The sequence below is a fragment of the Arachis stenosperma genome, chromosome 9 (assembly GCF_014773155.1).
Source record: "Arachis stenosperma cultivar V10309 chromosome 9, arast.V10309.gnm1.PFL2, whole genome shotgun sequence".
Classification (NCBI taxonomy): domain Eukaryota; kingdom Viridiplantae; phylum Streptophyta; class Magnoliopsida; order Fabales; family Fabaceae; genus Arachis; species Arachis stenosperma.
This window is the reverse complement of record NC_080385.1, coordinates 105,531,496-105,550,019: the sequence shown is the minus strand read 5'-3', so window position 1 is coordinate 105,550,019 and position 18,524 is coordinate 105,531,496. Positions and strand designations below refer to the sequence as shown.

The 18,524-nt window shown below is 31.4% G+C and overlaps 1 long non-coding RNA gene across 1 annotated transcript; it reads right to left on the bottom strand.

The window, feature by feature from the left end:
• Nucleotides 1-16,204: 16,204 nt before the first annotated feature.
• LOC130947397 (uncharacterized) lies at nucleotides 16,205-17,413 on the bottom strand. The gene is made up of 4 exons (XR_009072640.1): nucleotides 17,271-17,413; nucleotides 17,122-17,175; nucleotides 16,942-17,045; nucleotides 16,205-16,422 (listed from the first exon to the last, which is right to left on the bottom strand). It is a non-coding gene; the product is annotated as an uncharacterized LOC130947397 (long non-coding RNA).
• Between the last annotated feature and the right edge of the window lie 1,111 nt (nucleotides 17,414-18,524).

The window sequence follows — 18,524 nt, the reverse complement described above, 5'->3', positions numbered from 1 at the left end:
GTCTACCAAGTATAATAGAGGATTTTACCTCCTCTTCCATGTCTAATATAACAAAATCAACAGGAAAGATGAATGGTCCTACTTTAACAAGTAAATCCTCAACAACACCCACAGGTAATTTAATAGAAAGATCAGCAAGTTAAAGAGAAATACGAGTGGATTTTACCTCCTCAATTTAAAGCTTTTTCATCACTGAAAGTGGCATGAGATTGATGCTAGCTCCAAGGTCACATAAAGCTCTCTGAATGGTGACATCTCCAATGGTGCAAGGAATTACAAAGCTCCATGGATCTGGCATCTTCTCAGGAAGGTTATGTTGAATAATGGCACTGCACTCCTTGGTTAATACCATTGTTTCTTGTTCCTTCCAATTCCTCTTGTGGGTCAACAGTTCTTTCATAAATTTAGCATAGAGAGGCATTTGCTCAAGAACCTCTGCAAAGGGAATGTTGATCTGTAGCTTCTTGAAGACATCTAAAAATTTAGAGAACTATTTTTCTTTGGAAGCCTTCTGAAGTCTCTGAGGATATGGCATTTTTAGCTTGTATTCAGGAGCCTTTGGCAATGTAGGATATGTGTCTAGAGAGTCAGGAAACGGGTTGTCTGCATGTTTTGGAGGGGCGTGCTCCACTTCTTCCTTTTTCTCCTCTGGAGCTCTCTTTTCAACTAGCTCTTCATTGGCCCTTGTCTCAGAACCAGCTGTCTTACCACTTCTCAATTGAATAACCTTGCAGTCTTCTCTTGGGTTCACCACTGTATCACCTGGAAATATGCTGGCAGACCTCTCAGGTATTTGCTTGCTCAGCTGTCCCATTTGCACTTCCAAGTTTCTAATGGAGGCTCTGGTTTCCTTCATAAAACTCCTCATCATCTCCCAATTAGAATCTTTCTTGGATTTAGAGTTAGGCTACTGAGACTGAGATTGACAGTTATTGTAACTATTCTGTTGGAAGCCGCCCTGAGAATTATTATTGAAATTCTGAGGTCTCTGAGGTTGGTCTCTCCACCCAAAATTCGGGTGATTTCTCCATCTTTGATTGTATGTCTGAGAATAGGGGTCATTATTGGGATTTCTAGAACCACTCCCCATGTAATTGACCTGTTCAGAAGAGGATTGAGCATAATCATAATTATCATTTTGCACTAAATTTCCTCCCATGTCATAGGAGATCTCTTGAGGTGGATTTTGGGTGTTGATAGCTGAGACTTGCATGCCACCCATGTGTTGAGTAAGTAGATTTATTTGTTGAGACATAAGCTTGTTCTGAGCAAGAATAGCATTAAGAGCTTCTACATCCATGACACCCTTCTTCTGAGGACCCTCAGAGTTCACAGGATTCCTGTTAGATGAGTATAAATATTGGTTGCTAGCAACCAATTCAATAAGCTCAATAGTCTCCTCTGGTGTCTTCTTCTTGTGCAATGAACCTCCTGCAGAATTATCTAAGCACATCTTGGATATTTCACCCAAACCTTCATAAAAGATGTCTAGTTATGTCCATTTGGAGAACATGTCTAGAGGGCATTGCCTAGTCAGTAGCTTGTATCTCTTCCAAGCTTCATACAGAGTCTCACCATCCTTCTGCCTGAAGGTCTGAACCTCCACCCTAAGCTTAGTCAGCTTCTTTGGTGGGAAAAATTTGGTGAGAAACTCAGTAACCACTTTGTTTCAAGTATCTAAACTTTTCTTGGGTTGGGAATCTAGCCATAGCTTTGCTCCATCCCTCAAAGCAAATGGGAAGAGCATGAGTTTGTACACATTTGGGTTTACTCCATTTGTCTTCACAGTATCACAGATTTGCAGGAAACTAGAAATAAACTGATTTGGGTCTTCGTGGGGAAAACCATGATACTGACAGTTTTGTTGCACCAAGGTGATTAGCTATGGCTTCAACTTAAAGTTGTTCGTAGCTATAGGAGGTACCACAATACTTTTTCCATACAGATCTGCTGTAGGAGCAGAGAAAGAGCCAAGTACTCTCCTTTGTTGTTCATTCCCATTCGAATTTACCACATTGGCATTATCAGCATCATTAGGATCCATAATGAATTCTGCAGCCTTGTAAAGTATTGCTTGTTGTAAACGTCGCCTGAAAGTTCTTTCAAGTTCAGGATCAAAGTCTAAGAGATATTCTTTGTTTCTGTTCCTGCGCATAAACAAACAGAAAACAAAAAAAGATGGGACTCTCTACATCAGAGTGTAGAGAAGTCCCTGTGAGATAACCTGTGTAAAAAGATAAAAATATTTATTTTATTATTATTATTATTATTATTATTATTATTACTATTATTATTATTATTATTTTAAAGACAAAAATAAAATAAAAACTAATAGAATATAAAAAGTTAAAAAAATATAACGAAAAAGAAACAAAGTAAAACGAAGAAAAAAATGAAAATGAAAAGAAAAATAAAATAAAAAAACTGACGAGATTTAAATAAATAACAAAAAAATTTTAAAAGGAAGTAAAAAATAAAGAAAACGGGGACAGGGGAACAGGGTAAACAAAATGAAAAGCACAGGGAAAAGAAAAAAAAATAAAGGAAAAAATAAAATAAAAATTAATAATACTATTTATTTATTTAAAATATACTTTTATTTTTTTATTTTTTTTCGAAAATTTTAAAATAAAAATTAAATAAAATTAAAACTAAAACGCCTAATATAAGCAATCAAACAACTAATAGTTGTTAATCACAGTCAATCCCCGGTAACGGCGCCAAAAATTTGGTGCGGTGATTACAACCACAGACTAACCGGCAAGTGCACCGAGTCGTACCAAGTAATACCTTACGTGAGTAAGGGTCGATCCCACGAGGATTGATGGACTAAGCAACAATAGTTAAGTGATTGGCTTAGTTAGACAAAGAGAAAAGAGTGTTTTGGTATTCAAAGAGTATTAAACAGTAAATTAAGAATTTCAAAAAGCAAGCAGCAATGAGTTGGGAATAAAATATGGAGAAAACGGTTAAGGCTTTAGAGTTATCTATTTTCCGGATTGATTTTTCTTATTAACTATTTTAATCATGCAAGATTTAATTCATGGCAAACTATATGTGACTAGACCCTAATTCCTTAGACCTTCCTAGTCTCCTCTAAAATTCATCAACTGCCAATTCCTTGGTTAATTAATTCCAATTAGAAGGTGAAGTTCAAATTCCAGTTTATATGCCACAAAAATCCTAATTATCCAAAAATAAGGGGATTATATGTCATATATCCGGTTAAATACAAAAAATTAAAAATTTAGGATGATATGTTTTTAAACTGTTGTTCAAGTAAAGAGCTTTTCCAAGTTTTACAAAAACTCAATTAGAACATGGGTCATACTTCCGTTCCACCCAAATTTATAAAATAAAGAACGAAAATAATTATTGAAGTATAAATCAAAACATGGATTAAATTAGAAAGATCAAAGGAATCAATCCATACAAATAGACAGAGCTCCTAACCTTAACAATGGAGGATTAGTTGCTCATGGTTCAGAGTAAAAACTAGGATTGTGGTAAAAATGTACTGCCTTTCATCTGATGGCATCTAAATTCCTATTTATAACTAATCCTCGTAAATTTAAAATCTAATAATCTAAAATTACAAAATAATATCTTTTCCTAAAAATAAGATTTGAATTTAAATTCGAATTAATTAACAAGTCTTCAGCTGATGGGTGGGGACCACTTGATTTGTCCATTCTGCAGCTTCTAATCTGTGTTTTCTGGGCTGGAAACTGGGTCAAAACAGCCCAGAAATCGCCCCCATCATTTTTTTGTGTTTTTCTGCACGTGGCGCATGTCACGCGTACGCGTCAGTCACGCGTACCTGTCGATGGTCTTTTCTGTGAGTCACGCGAACGCGTCGGTCATGCGCACGCGTCGGTCACGTGCACGCGTCGTTGAACAAATCTTCAATTCACGCGTACGCGTCAGTCACACGCACGCGTCGCCATGGATACCTCCAAATCACGCACACGCGTCAGGCACGCATGCGCGTCGCTCCTTGCAGCCATCTCCGTTGATTCTTGTGCTGCAGAAACTCCATCAAATTCCGCCGAATGCTACCTAAAATAAACAGTATTGTACAAAACTCAAAATAGCATCCATAGTGGCTAAAATATAATTAATTCTTGATTAAACTCAAAAAAATCCATGCAAATTCACTAGGAAAAGATAGAAAAGATGCTCACGCATCATTTACTGTTTACTGCTGCTACTCACTGATAAGATGTTATTTTAACATTATTATTGTTAGTTCTCATTGTTGCATCCTTTGTTGAGGTTGTATATTGTTACTTGGTTTTGAGTTCTTCATGCTTCATCTTGTGAATACCAAGTACATATGACATTGCCTTCAAGCTTTTAATTCTTTTGAGTTGCATGATTTGGCTACCATGTGATTTAAATCCTTTCTTTGATTAGGCAATTTCTTGATGGATGTTGTGCATTTACCTTAATGCATTGTGCTTCTTGATTATATGCATCCATACATTATATATTTGCTTGAATGCTTTTATGCTTCCTTATCGCTTGTTTGGTTGTCTTAACCTACATGTTTAAAGTACTTCAAGCACACTAGAATGGGTGAAGTGTATACCTCTTTTGTAAGTTGTGACTTATACTAGTGTGCGTGTGTTCTAAATGGCGCAATTTAGGACTCACACACTTATTTTTCATCAATGTCACACTAATTTACCTACTTCATTCTAGTGATTTACCTCATTCCAACAATATATACTTCCTTGCTTGTGCATTTACTTGTCTTATTAACTCCTGTTTCTATTTTCAGGATAAATCATCATAAGCAAACAACGGAAGGAAAGAAAGAACACGCAGCAACCGGTTGACTTACCAGCTGAATGTAGCAACTCGGAGAGTCGCCGTACCCCTTTCTCATCTTAGAAGTGCACCGAGGACGGTGCAAACTTTTAAAGTATTGGGAGGTCGTCTGACCGTTCGGTGTTCTTGGGTGACAAGTTTCTAATTCCAACACTTTTGCATTTTATTTTAGGTCTTTTAGGATATTTTTTGTTGCATTTTCCTATTTTTTGCATATATATACACAATAAACTTAGTCAAAATAATAAAAATTTTCAAGGATCTTTTCTATAGGGCATCTCAATTAATTTGAGTGAAAACTTTTCATAGAACTTGCTTGAATTATATATACATTGTGGATCATATTTTTGAGCTAAGAACACACAACTTTGGGAGTTTTGAGCCTAATCATGTGGTTACATCTTATAACCACCTATTTTCCTTCTTGTGTGCATGTGTTCTCTTCCTATGATTGTAATCTTTGATTTGTTTGATTCTATATGTCCATTATTTTATGTATTCATGCATTTTATGATTGAGGCCATCATTTTATTAGCTCACTTACCCAAATAGCCTACCTTTTACCTTTCATTGTAACCAATTTTGAGCCTATGCTTAACACAATTGTTCTTTATTTTAGCACATTACAAGCCTAAAGCGAAAAACAATAAAAGTCCCTTGTTTGGATCTTTGATTAGCTTAGGCTAGTGAGAGTGTTTATTATTCAAGTTTGCAGAGGTTTGGGAACATTGGTTGGGATAAAAGGAGTATTTTTGTTTTTGTTGTAAATATTGGGAATTGGATACATACTCATTTATTAATCAAATGTTAGACCTTATGCATTGATATTCTTGTATATGTTCTTGTATATTGCTTGAAAGAAAAAAATATATGAGAAAAAAAAAAGAAAAAGTGGAAAAGAAAAGAAAGAAAAAAAATTAGAAAAGAAAAAGAAAGAAAAAGAAAAGCAATAAAAAAGGGGGCAAAATGTCCCAAAGTAAAGCTCAATAAAGATCAATGCATAGGTGTTGTTAAATGAAAAGGAAATGCATGAGTATGTGAAAAAGTGAAGAATGTGTAGTTGGGTTAGCACTTAATTGTATAGGTTTTCATAGGTTAGGTGGAAAAGTCTAGGTTAATCAAAGATTCAAATCTCAAGTCCACTTGACCAAATAGTATCCTACCTTGACCCTAGCCCCATTACAACCTAAAGAAAAGAACTCATGATAATTGTATTCATGCATGAAATAATTGTTGATTGTTAGAAGAAAAACAAATCTTGAAAAGCATGATTAGGGGAGAATTGAGTGAATCAACCCTAAACACTTGAGCAAATAGAGCGTAAACACGACCGGTGAAGGTTCGATTGCTCAATTACATGCCCCCACCATAATCATCCATTTTCTAGCAAGTTTGTAAAATTATTTAATAACTCAATTCAATTGTGGATTTGATGTGATTACTATTGCTCTAGCCCTTGTGCTTCTATATATGTTCTCTTGGGAATTGATTTATTTTGACCAAGCAATTGCATTCATATAGATAGTTGCTTGTAGGTAGATTGCATTTAGTTAGTTTACATTTCAATAAACGTTGATACCCTTTGTTTCCTTCTTGATTTTAGCATGAGGACATGCTAAGGTTTAAGTGTGTGGAGGTTGATAAACCCCATTTTTAGGGTTTATCTTGTGCTTAATTTGGAAGATTTTATGACCTTTTACCCACATTTATCCAAGGAAATAGTATGGTTTCATGATTGTCTCCTAATTTGTGCTTAAGTGTGAAAACATGCTTTTTAGACCTTTAATTAGCTAAATTTAATTCACCTTTGATTCCACTAGATGCCTTGATATGTTTGTTAGTGAATTTAGGATGGAAAGGCTAGGAATGGATCAAAGGGATGAAGAGGAAAAGCATGCAAGTAGAGAAATAATGGAAAATCAAGGATTTGGGATGAACTCATCGACGCGCAAGCGCAGTTGACGCGCACGCGTAGAAGTGACGTCGCATGGCGACGCGTACGCGCACATGACGCGTACGCGTGGATAGGAAATTGCCAAGCAACGCGTACGCATACATGGCGCGTACGCGTTGATGCTCGCACGTGACTCACTTAAAGGCAAAACACTGGGGGCGAATTCTGGACTTCCCATACCCAGATCCAACTCACTTCTGAGGCTATTTAAGGCAGAATTCAAGGGGGAGTCAACACATTAGATACCATTAGATAGTTTTAGTTAATTTTAGTTAGAGTTAGTTTCTAGAGAGAGAAGCTCTCTCTTCTCTCTAGAATTAGGTTAGATGTAGATTAGGAATTCTTAGATCTAGGTTAATTTCATGCTTTGATTTACTTTTCCTTTTTATATTCTTGTTCTTCTACATCTCCTCTCTCTAGTTTAGCATTTAATTCTTGTAATTCTCCACTTTTATGTTGATGCATTTTTGTTTCTTCTATTTATCTTTAATGTAATTTATGTTTTTCTCTTCTTGGCCTAGGTAGAGTAATTAGTGACTCTTGAGTTATCTAATTCCTTTGTTGATTGATAATTAGAGGTTGCTAATTGATTTGAATGCCACTAAGATAGTCTTTCAGTATGAGTTGGCTAGGACTTGTGGAATCAAGTTAATTCATCCACTTGACTTTCCTCCATTGTTAGATGATAACCAAGTGGGAGCAATAAACAATTGATAAGGACAACTAGGATAGGACTGCTAGTTCTCATACCTTGCCAAGAGCCTTTCTTAGTTATTAGTCTATTTCTTTACAATTTACAATTCTTGTTCCTTATTCCAAAAACCACAAAACATACTTCATAACCAATGACAAGAACATCTTATTGCAATTCCTAGGGAGAATGACTCGAGGTTTGAATACTTCGGTTATTAATTTTAGGGCTTTGTTACTTGTGACAAACAATCTTTTGTATGGAAGGATTATTGTTGGTTTAGAAACTATACTTTCAACGAGAATCTATTTGTGAATTTTTAGACCACACAATAATCCAATCATCAGTCTTCATGATTATTTATTTCAGTTATGTAGGATTTTGTGATTTCTTTGCATAGTGTTGTGCTGCTGGAGATTGAATTGCTGCTGTTTTGTGTTTGTATTTGACTGTTTTAACACAAACACAAATTTTAATAACAGTTCACACATATATCCATATTTGTTAAAGTTTTTAAAACTTGACAAGTTTGACGTCTTTGTGGATTCACTGGATTGTAATTTTCCTTTTATGGATGATAAATTATAAAATTGGTGAACAGATATATACTGTATTACGGAATCAATAAGTAAACTAAAAGCAGGAGGATATATATTATCCAGAATTAATGGCATGCATCATTAGTATCAATAACATTGTGATTTATGGCGGATTTTGATGATTGATGATAAATTTGGATTTTGGCATTTTATGTTTGTTTTTTTTTTTTTGTTATTTAACTTTTAAGTTTGTACTTGAATGAGATCATAACATTCTGCTTTATGTAGTACTTTAATTTGGATGATATTTTAAAATTTATATTAGACTATAATTATATTTTAATATGTTTATTTATTATTTTATTATAAAACAATTTTTTTGGTTCAACTACGATCGAACCAGTTAAACCTGTAAACTAATAAATCAATAACTAGAATGGTTCGATGACCGATTCAGTTTTCAGAACCTTGCAAACACTTTAGTAATTATCTTAAACTAAAAGGGAACTCCACCAGTAGAAGGAGCGAGGTTTTTTTTTTCATACGTAGAAGGGGGTTTTTTTTTGGTCATGGTAGAAGGAGTTAGTAATTACCTCCGGCATTGGGCACCCTACTTTCTTGGGCTGGGATACCCTACTTCTCACGAGATAAACTGAGAAAAGTTTGTTCGTTTTTATCATTTTATTATTTTTTAGTTTGAGATATAGAAAAGAGAATGGGTTCTCTCCTAAGCCTTTACCCATAATCAAGCCCATAATGGCAGATTTATTTTTGTTGACTGGACCTTTGTAGTTCCAAAGTTCCAAAATCTTCCTCAATAGTTCTTGTAACTGTGTAACAAAGGTATCAATATTTAAACTAAGTTGCATTGGTTTAGTAGTTAGCTTACTAATTCTCTTAAACAAGTGTTTGAATCCCGCTTTTTATATGCAGCAATCCATTGGGCAACGACAAATCTTTAAATAGAGTTCCGATCCGCGAGGATTAGTCCTTAGTCTGTTGGGATGGAGGATAAAAAAAATATCAATATTTACTTATTTAGTTTATCCTAATCTCAATACTTTGACATGTATCAAAATGGTTGAGCTCACAAATAAATATGAATAGAGTCAATAAAATAATTAATATCATAAGTGGCAACAAGATATTAAGCTAATCTCTCGTTTTTCTTTCTTTAAAAAAAATACGAATGCATGCAATCATGCAGCTTGTAATTGTACATAATTGATTCTTTATTATTTATGATATATGAAGGAAGAAAGTCCAAGATGGTGGTTAGTATCTTGCTAAGATAAGACACATTACTGAAAAGAAATTGCAGGTGATCTAAATGAACACAAACAAACACTGCAAGGATCACTGCTAAGTATGACAAAGCAATAATAAACATGAGGAATGTTACGGGTCAGTAATTTTAATATTTTGTAACTATCAATTGACCATCAATAATATTTTTAATGGCATGAGATTACATCTAATAGTATCTAATAATGAGAGATCTATCACTTTTATTTTAATGATTAAATACTGACCAAAAAATATAAAAATTGCTGGACCTAAACTTTTCCGATAAACATATTTGAGAGCATGCTTTGTACATTTAATTGATTTCTACTAGTCACTAGTCGTGAGTCAATATAATCATATCACCATTGTCCATTACCATACAAAATACAAACGCATTCATATTATATTATTATTATTATTATTATCTTTTAACAAAGTCCATACGGAAAGGGTCGGTGCGCTCTAATCTTTTGCCACCCCCTAATTATGGAAGCTTAAAATGGGATATAGATCCTCACGGGCTCGCTTTACGGCTTGATTTTATATGGATAGTTGTATTAAATTATATAATTAATTATAAAAAAATAATTAATAGTCCTAATTTATCTTCCTAATTCTAAATAAAAAGTTGAATTTTTATTTTTTGATATTTAAAAAATATATATATTTAAAGTTTTATTTATTTAAGAAAAAAAGATAAATTAATCTCTAATTTTTTGATCTATAAATATTTAAGTTTTTGAGAATTTGAAAATATATTTAAGTTTTTGACTTTCTCAAAATTTAAACACATCGATCCCTGAGTCTAATTTGTCTCATTTTAAAAATTCTCACATCTATATCAGTCAGACCAGTATAATAGGAGTCACGTTTAATATTTCTATTTGACTTGATAAATTCAAGTGAACAATAAAAATTAATATGTCCAAGTTTTGAAAAGGTTAAGGACTTAAATGTATTTTTAAATCTTCAAAAATTTAAATGTATTTTTAAATTTTTAAAAGCTTAAATGTTTACATACAAAAAAATCAAGTACCTATTCATCATTTTCTCTTTATTTAAACATTAAAAAAATAACTAAAAAATAAATTAAAATTCTAAATCATTATTCTTAATTGGAATATCTTCTAATAAGTAGTGAAAATGTGACTTAATTTGTATATTGCTCAAAATATTTTGCAATTCTTTTTTTTAAACAAATTTGTCGTTATAAAATAATACTAGCTAATTGCTTAAGATAATAGTCAAAATCTTTGAGCAAGGGTTGTAAATAGGATGAATACGGATTGAATTGGATATAGTTAAAATTTTGATTTAATCTATGCTAAAATTATCAGATAAATTAGATCTAATATTCTCATTTTTAGGCTCGGATCTATTCGATCCACAAATTTGCGAATCAAATCGGATCGGATATAAGGTATATCCACAAAATATAAAAATATTTCAAAAAGTTTATTTATATTAAAACTATAAATAAAAAATTTATTTTTATTCTTTTAAATATGTTTATTCTTTAAATATTATTAAACATATCTTTTTTAAATAATAAAAATAAAATAATACAACATATATGATAATTATTAATTAAAATAAAACATAAAAAAATATGTACTTATTTATTTATTTATTTATTTTATAGATCTGCAGATATACGATTTAGATATGTAGATATTTACCTAAAATTTACAATTCGATTTTATTAGTGTGCAGTTTAAATCTAATATGATCTGATAGCCTTGCAGATTAAATTATATTTACAATTTTTAAATTGAATTCGAATAAATATCGCGTATATGCGGATTGAATCCAATCCATGAATATCATTAGGTTTTAGGATGAAACCATATTAGTTTAATGACTAAATATAATCCAAAAAATTATTATTGTTGTTGTTGTTGAAAAAAATCAGACTCTTTCATTTTGGATGTAGACTAATTAGATGTCAAATAACAGTTAATCCTAATAATTAAACCCTAATTAAGCTTTTTGTGTCGGTTGGACTAAAGCCTTGTTGATGGGGAAAGTATTGTTAATTTGATTTTTATTTATGGACTTTATTATAATAATATACCTCCTAACCAGTTATAACGAATGTCTAATGCACATGGGGTGCCAATTTTGAGACCCACCTATAATTGGAAATATATTATAGAAATAGAACCCTTTCTCTTTTCTTATCTCTCGGTGTATGGCCTTGAAAAATGGGTATCTATTCTCTATTGAGAGAGCTTGGACTCTAGGCTAAAATCTTCTCTATTGAGAGAGCTTGGACTTTAACTACTCTAGGCTAAAATATTAAGAATTTACTCTTTCTTTGACTAATTTTGTACACTCACTCTAAAGAACAAAGAGCTAAATAAACCATTTGGTCTTCAGTTTAATTTGGATAATTTCTTCATAATGTTACTTAAAAGTTTATGTTATTAATTGGACATCGAAACCAGAATCAAATCTAGATCCAAACAATATTATTAAAAAAAAAATAAAAATCAGTAAAATTTAGTATTTTTTATCAATATTTTAACTATCAATTTAATTTCTTTAATATAATAATTTAGCAATATACTTTTAACTCATATTTTTAAATATCATTGATTAATTTTTAACTAAAAATAATAAATTAAATTTTACTAATCCTCTAACATTTTTCTATTATTTAAGTAGACAACAACTTTTATTGTATTGTATGATCCATGAAGCACTCCCAAGTTCAGAAGGTCCAAACCTACTCATTATTTTATTTAATTTTTACTTGTCTCATAAAAATATCCAAGGTTGGTTAATGTTATGCAACAAAGTCCTAGAAACAATAAATAAATAAATAATTCCACACCTTATTAATTAGAAGTGACCTAAGATAGCAACACAGCTTGTCGTTTCAAAAGAGAAGAACAACTAACTAAGAATAGGATTATTAGAATACATTTAATTTATTTATAATTTATAATAATAATTTATTTTTTATGCATTTATAGTATAATATATTTTATATAATTTTTTAATTATTTTTATTTTTAAAATAATTATTTATATAATTAATATAAAAAATAATTATTTTATATTAACACGCAGTGCATTAAAATTAAATCTCTATAAATTATAATAAAGTCTAAAAAGAAATTGCACTTTTGTAGGGGATTCTAAAGAAGGAAGAGATCAATATGTGAAGATCACAAGTTGGCAAAAGTCCAAAACACTAGCACATGGCATCCACACGCCTCCCTCATAGTCATAGCTAAGGCAATCAATAATTATCTATGATATGATATATGTGATATGTAACGTGTACTATATATGTGTGGTTCACGATTTTTATGGATGGTTATATCTTTTTTATATGGTAAGGTCATAAATAAGGGCACCAAGTAAATCAAAGTATCCATTACGGAACTATAGTGGCCACCAACTACAAAAATTCAAACATTCACCACCATCACTTTCTTAACATCTGATGCGAATCCTGCACGTACCCACAAATAATATATCCTTATAATGATGCCAATCAATAAAGGGAAAAAAAAAGATCAAAAGGAATAAAAAGAAGAAAAAAAACTTCTATTTCATTTAATTTGGTAATTTTTTAAAATATTTTAAAATCCTTGGCCTATCTTGCTTGATCTAAGAAATTGATTATATGGAGACGAATTTGTGCATGATGTGATCTCTAGTGCCCCATATTTTGCGGTCCTAAAGACAATAGAAGCTAAGTATTATCAGCTTCTGGTGTTTTGTTGAAAATTTGGCCTCTACTTTGGTATTTCTTTCATTGGAGGAATATCATACCACCTCATAAAAAGTTAGGACAAATTAACTTTTTACCTCCTTGAGGTCTATCAATAAAATAAATATCTTCTTTTAGATTGTAAGGATTACTTATCCGCTCTCACTCGTAAATTTTGACAGACATTAAATCTGTATATTAAGATATAATATATCTCTTTCAGCGGTTAAAATTGTATGTGATTCGTCACTTTATAATTCGATTTTTATTGTATATTATGAGTTATAACTCGACTTTAATTATTATTCATTTTTTGCTTGTAACAAACATCTTCATTATCGACTTAATGACTATCATTTTCATTTTAATGACCAAACGATCATAACATCAACTCTATTAATCAATTTTATGCCTATAAAAAGAATTTTTTATATCTAATCTCAGAAATAACACATGATAACTTCTATTTTCATGTCTTATCTTCTATATTCATAGAATTATTATAAACAAAATACATGATAAATTCTATTTCATGTCTTACATTTTATATTCATAGAATTATTCTTATTCCTGTTAAACACTTACTGACTTGAGTATCGAAGTGTCTTTTGTAGGTACCTACTCTTTTATTCTCTCACTTCCAACGTATACCTCGAAAGTTCATCCACACAAGAATAATTGGCGCCCACCGTAGAGCCAGTAAACTAATTTCCTACTCCACTGAATAGATTCAAAGAATTTGAATTATATTCAAATACTTGAATTAATTTTCAAATAATATTTATATTTTTTAGCAATTTATGTATTCTATTTTTTATTTTTATTTCTCAACCTCTATTCAAAACTCAATTCCATAAAGTCAAATAATATTCATTGAGGATTTTACAAATAATTCATTTAGAATAATGAAATAACTATTGACACTAATTTTTAATTTGTTATATTTTCTATCTATAATTCGAAGCATAAAAATATGCACTTCAAATTCCTAAAAGTTTAAATAAACCAATATACATCACCTACAAAATTTCTTTAATTTCATGTTTTTAATTACTTGTCATGTTCTATCTTTTTTACTCTTGACCAAAAGTAAAAAGAGTATAAAATCTGCCATATAGTTGTTTATAATTTTGTTTTCAGCTCTTGAGATCATTTACTATACAGTAGTCTCATCTCTTACATGTTTCTTATCTATTGTCTTGAAAATATTGATAAAACCTCTCTCTATATATCATTGTCATTTTAAATCCAAACGTATCATGATTCATTTTTTGCATTAGCTATTCTTATTTATGTGTCACACTTGTCGAACAAGTTTTGCTCTCTATACTCCAAAATAAATATCTGTAAATCTATTGAATTTTTTTAAAATTCATTCTCAAAATTTGATAAACTATAACATCAAATCAAAAGCATGAACATTATTTGCTAATTATTTCTTTAGCACTTTTTTAATTTCGATTTATATATGAATTCATTCATCACACATGATCAAATTCTAAACATATAATTTCTATATGGCATTATAATTTTCATACGATCATGCTAATTTTTTTTCATGAATTATATTTATTTATTTTTATCATTTATACAATTAGATGAGTTCAAGTCTCGAATGTAATTGAATTTTTTCAAAACTCATAATAAAATTTTTCAATAATACTATATTAATTCAATCTCTATTATTTATTTTATTATCAATACTTCTTTCTTTCTTTATACTACATTTATAAACTTAAATGTACTTTTGCATGAACTTAAATTCAAAATTGAATTGTCAAAAATAATCATAATAGCTCTATGTCATTTGATTGATTATATATTCTTTATTCTCTAGCAAAATAACTATCGCACTATTCATTTTATTAAATTTTATGTTAATATTGATTTAATACAAAATATTAAGCAAAAATACGTGCAAATATTCAAAATTTACTATTATTGCACGAGAAATATCCTTCGTCATATTGTAACTGCTAAAAACATTATACTAAATGTATCATTCAATGACTGTTATCTTATTGCTTTAATTTATTATCAAATTAAAGTATGTCCCACAAAGCAAAATTCAGATATTCACATTTGACATGTATGACAATCATATATGTCGTCTTCTTCTCTATAATTATCAACCAAGCACTAACTGAGCATTTTGTTCTGATTTTGTGACTGGAAAGCAACAAATTCAAGTTACAGCAACAAATTTAACAAATTCTAGTAAAGTTCCGATTTACAACAACATTTAAATCAGCAACAAGGCAAATTTATTGATTAGCAATTCAGCAACATGAAAAAATACAGGAAGAAGAAAAATCTAGAAAAGAGAGAACAGGGAAGTGATGGTGCAGGGACTCACCAACAGTCGACGGTGAGTCAGCGATGAAGTAAGAGTCAACCCCACGAGTTGCTTCTACCGTCGGTGATGAGATAGATGAACCACGAGATACCAGTGATTAAGACGAGACTCGAGTGAGACTGGGAGACATAATTGAGCAGAGATAACCATTGACGATGAGGAGCAACCAACACGCACAACTCAAGAACTCACTAGCGGAGGGAGGTGCAAGCAGCCGAGCACAAAGGAGAGAGGCGATATGCGAGCACATGACGCGGAGGATCCGGCGAGAGGCCCAAGAGCACGAGGATGGAAGTTCTTGAGTTCGACGGATGACGGCAGCAGTCTTTCACTCCAACAGACGGCGAAAACAATTGGTGCAGGCTAGGGTTTGCTTTTTTTGGTGGAAGCTAAGGCAGTTTGCTAAAGGAAGGAATTGGAGAAGGGGGGATAACGCGGGCAATCCCTTTTTCCCTTTCAAGGAAGGAAAAGATGTCGATTTTTGTAAACCAGCCGATTTCGGTTAAGTTCGACAGGGCGGTTCAGTAGTTCTCGATTGGACAATTTTACACACTAGATCGGACCATTTTTTTGTCGGTTTTCAATTGAACCGATTTGACCGACCGGTCTGATTTTTAGAACATTGGTTTTGTAACAGCCCATTACCCTAGGTCTTACCTCTAGTTGTAAAGCAAAAGATAACAAAGTGTCATGACAGTTCTAAAGCTCATACCATATATATATATATATATATATATATATATATATATATATATATATATATATATATATATATATATATATATATACAAAAAGAAAACTAGTCACAGCCGACAGAGTTTACGGCGACTAGTCGAGAGATACAACAGAGTTTTACAAAAGGCTTACTTCCTATCTCTCAAAGGTTAAAGCAAAAGCCTTTAAGGCAACAAAGTTATATAAATATAAAGGTTGAGAGAGTAACTACATCAAAATAAAGAAGAATAAAACAAAGGAGAAACCATCTTCTTCTCTGTCACCATGTCCGCAAACTCATCCAGGTGGATTTGCGACCTGCATCTGAAAAAGAACAACAACAATATATGATATGAGAACCACAGGCTCTCAATATGGTAATAGTACCCAATACGTAAGATATAAGGTTTCGGGACACCAAAGGCAATTCTAGAACTTCACATCGATACAGATATCCAAGCTTAAAATAAATAAATAACTTACTCATTCATCAACAACAGCACCATTAATCATCATCAATCATCAACAATATCAACAAACTCTCATCAATAATAATAAATCTCAACATTCATCATCAACCTCATGCGTCATTGAAAATCAACAATCAACATCAATAGTATCATCATAATCAACTTGGAATACTTTCAACTCATTCAACCTTTCATCATATACATATTCCCACATTCCAAAACTCCATATCATCATCACCACCATAGAACTTATCTTCAAACATCAAATTCACATACAATTAAATATGCACCCAAACATTCAATCCTATCTTAAGGCCACTAGCCTAAGTTTCACGAAACATTACATATTACATAAAAAAAATCGAAACCATACCTTGGTCGATTCTCACACAACTTAAACCACCAAGCAAAGGCCACCATGCTTAATCTCAAAGCTCAAGACCACCAAGCTCACTTCAATAAACACCAAACTTCAATCTAATATTAAATAATATACAAAATCAACACCAGGACTAACCAAAATATCAAACCACAAGGGTTTGAAGAGACTTACCTTGTCTGACGGTATTAGGGGCAAAACCTAATAATATTCCAATGCTAAATCACCCTTAAACAACCAAAATCACAAAAATCTATTCACCAAACCTAAAAATGTAAAATTACTTAGGGTAGGAAACTAGAGCATGAGACGCAAGTTTTTACCAGCAAAGCTTGGTTAGAAATGACGGATTCGGTAAGAGTTTCGCATTGTCGCAAATAGCTCATCAATCGGAGCTCCGTAACTCAAGATACAAGCAATTGAAGGAGAAGGTGAATAGTAACCATTCTTTCCTCCCTTCTCTCACTACCATTTGTGCTGAAAGTGTCTAGGTTGGCCACTTAAATGTGAATATATATGTTGGATTTAGGCTCAATTTGGGTCCGATACAACCCGTTAGTATTTTTGGTCCATTTGGTTCAATTTTAGGCCGAACCTTTAGAATTAGCGCGCGATTTTTAATTTTAATTATTTTTTAAGTTTTTCTACAATTTTTATTACTCTCACCCAGTACCGAACAGACTTAAGCCGATACTGCCGGCTAATTTATCAGTACGCATTTTTACACAATTTTTCGCAAAAAATTACATTTTCTAACTCAAAAAAATCTGTTAAATTCAAATATCATATTTAAATTTTCTAATTATTATTTTTAAGTTTCCAAACCTATTCCAGGCTATTAAAGTATTATTTTATTAAGGTAGATATTCCGGTTCTTACATATTTTAAGTTTTGTTCTTTCAATTTATTGATTATCATTATTCTTTGTTCGTTTATTTTCCAGCTTTCGAGCATTATTGTTCCTGTTTCTTGTTTTTAACATTCTTTAAGTTTTATATTTGATTTTGTTCTTACTCAAACATTCAAAAAATTCTATTTATAAGATTGTGCGAATATTAATGAAATTATTCGTTCCAATACAAATTCTTGGCAAGTTAAGTTAATAAGTGTCTAGGTCAAATTTTGTAAAAGAAGTCTATCTACTTTTTGAATTGAAATCTTTTGATACAAACTTGGTAAATAAATCCCAGTGAAACAATATTTAATTAGATAAATTTAAAAGCAATGTTAAGAACTACAAATTATGTATAGAAGTGTTTGAGTAAACTAGTTAAAGAAAAAAGTATTGTTTAAACTAGCTACAAGCGCTTTGTTTTTAATATAAAAAAAAAATTCAAACAACTTTAAAAGTGCAATTTACGTTAGTCAGATAAGAAGGGACCTTGAATGAAAAACGCAATTAGAGAGGTTGTTAGTGATGGGATGGAAATAAACATGAAAATAGAAACCTTATATATACCTTTTGGGTTCTTGACATGTCAAGGATTCTTTCTGTCCTTGATATATATTTGAACATGATAATAGCATGCATATATATTAATCTTTTTTTTTTTCAAAAAAAAAAACTACATTCCTAA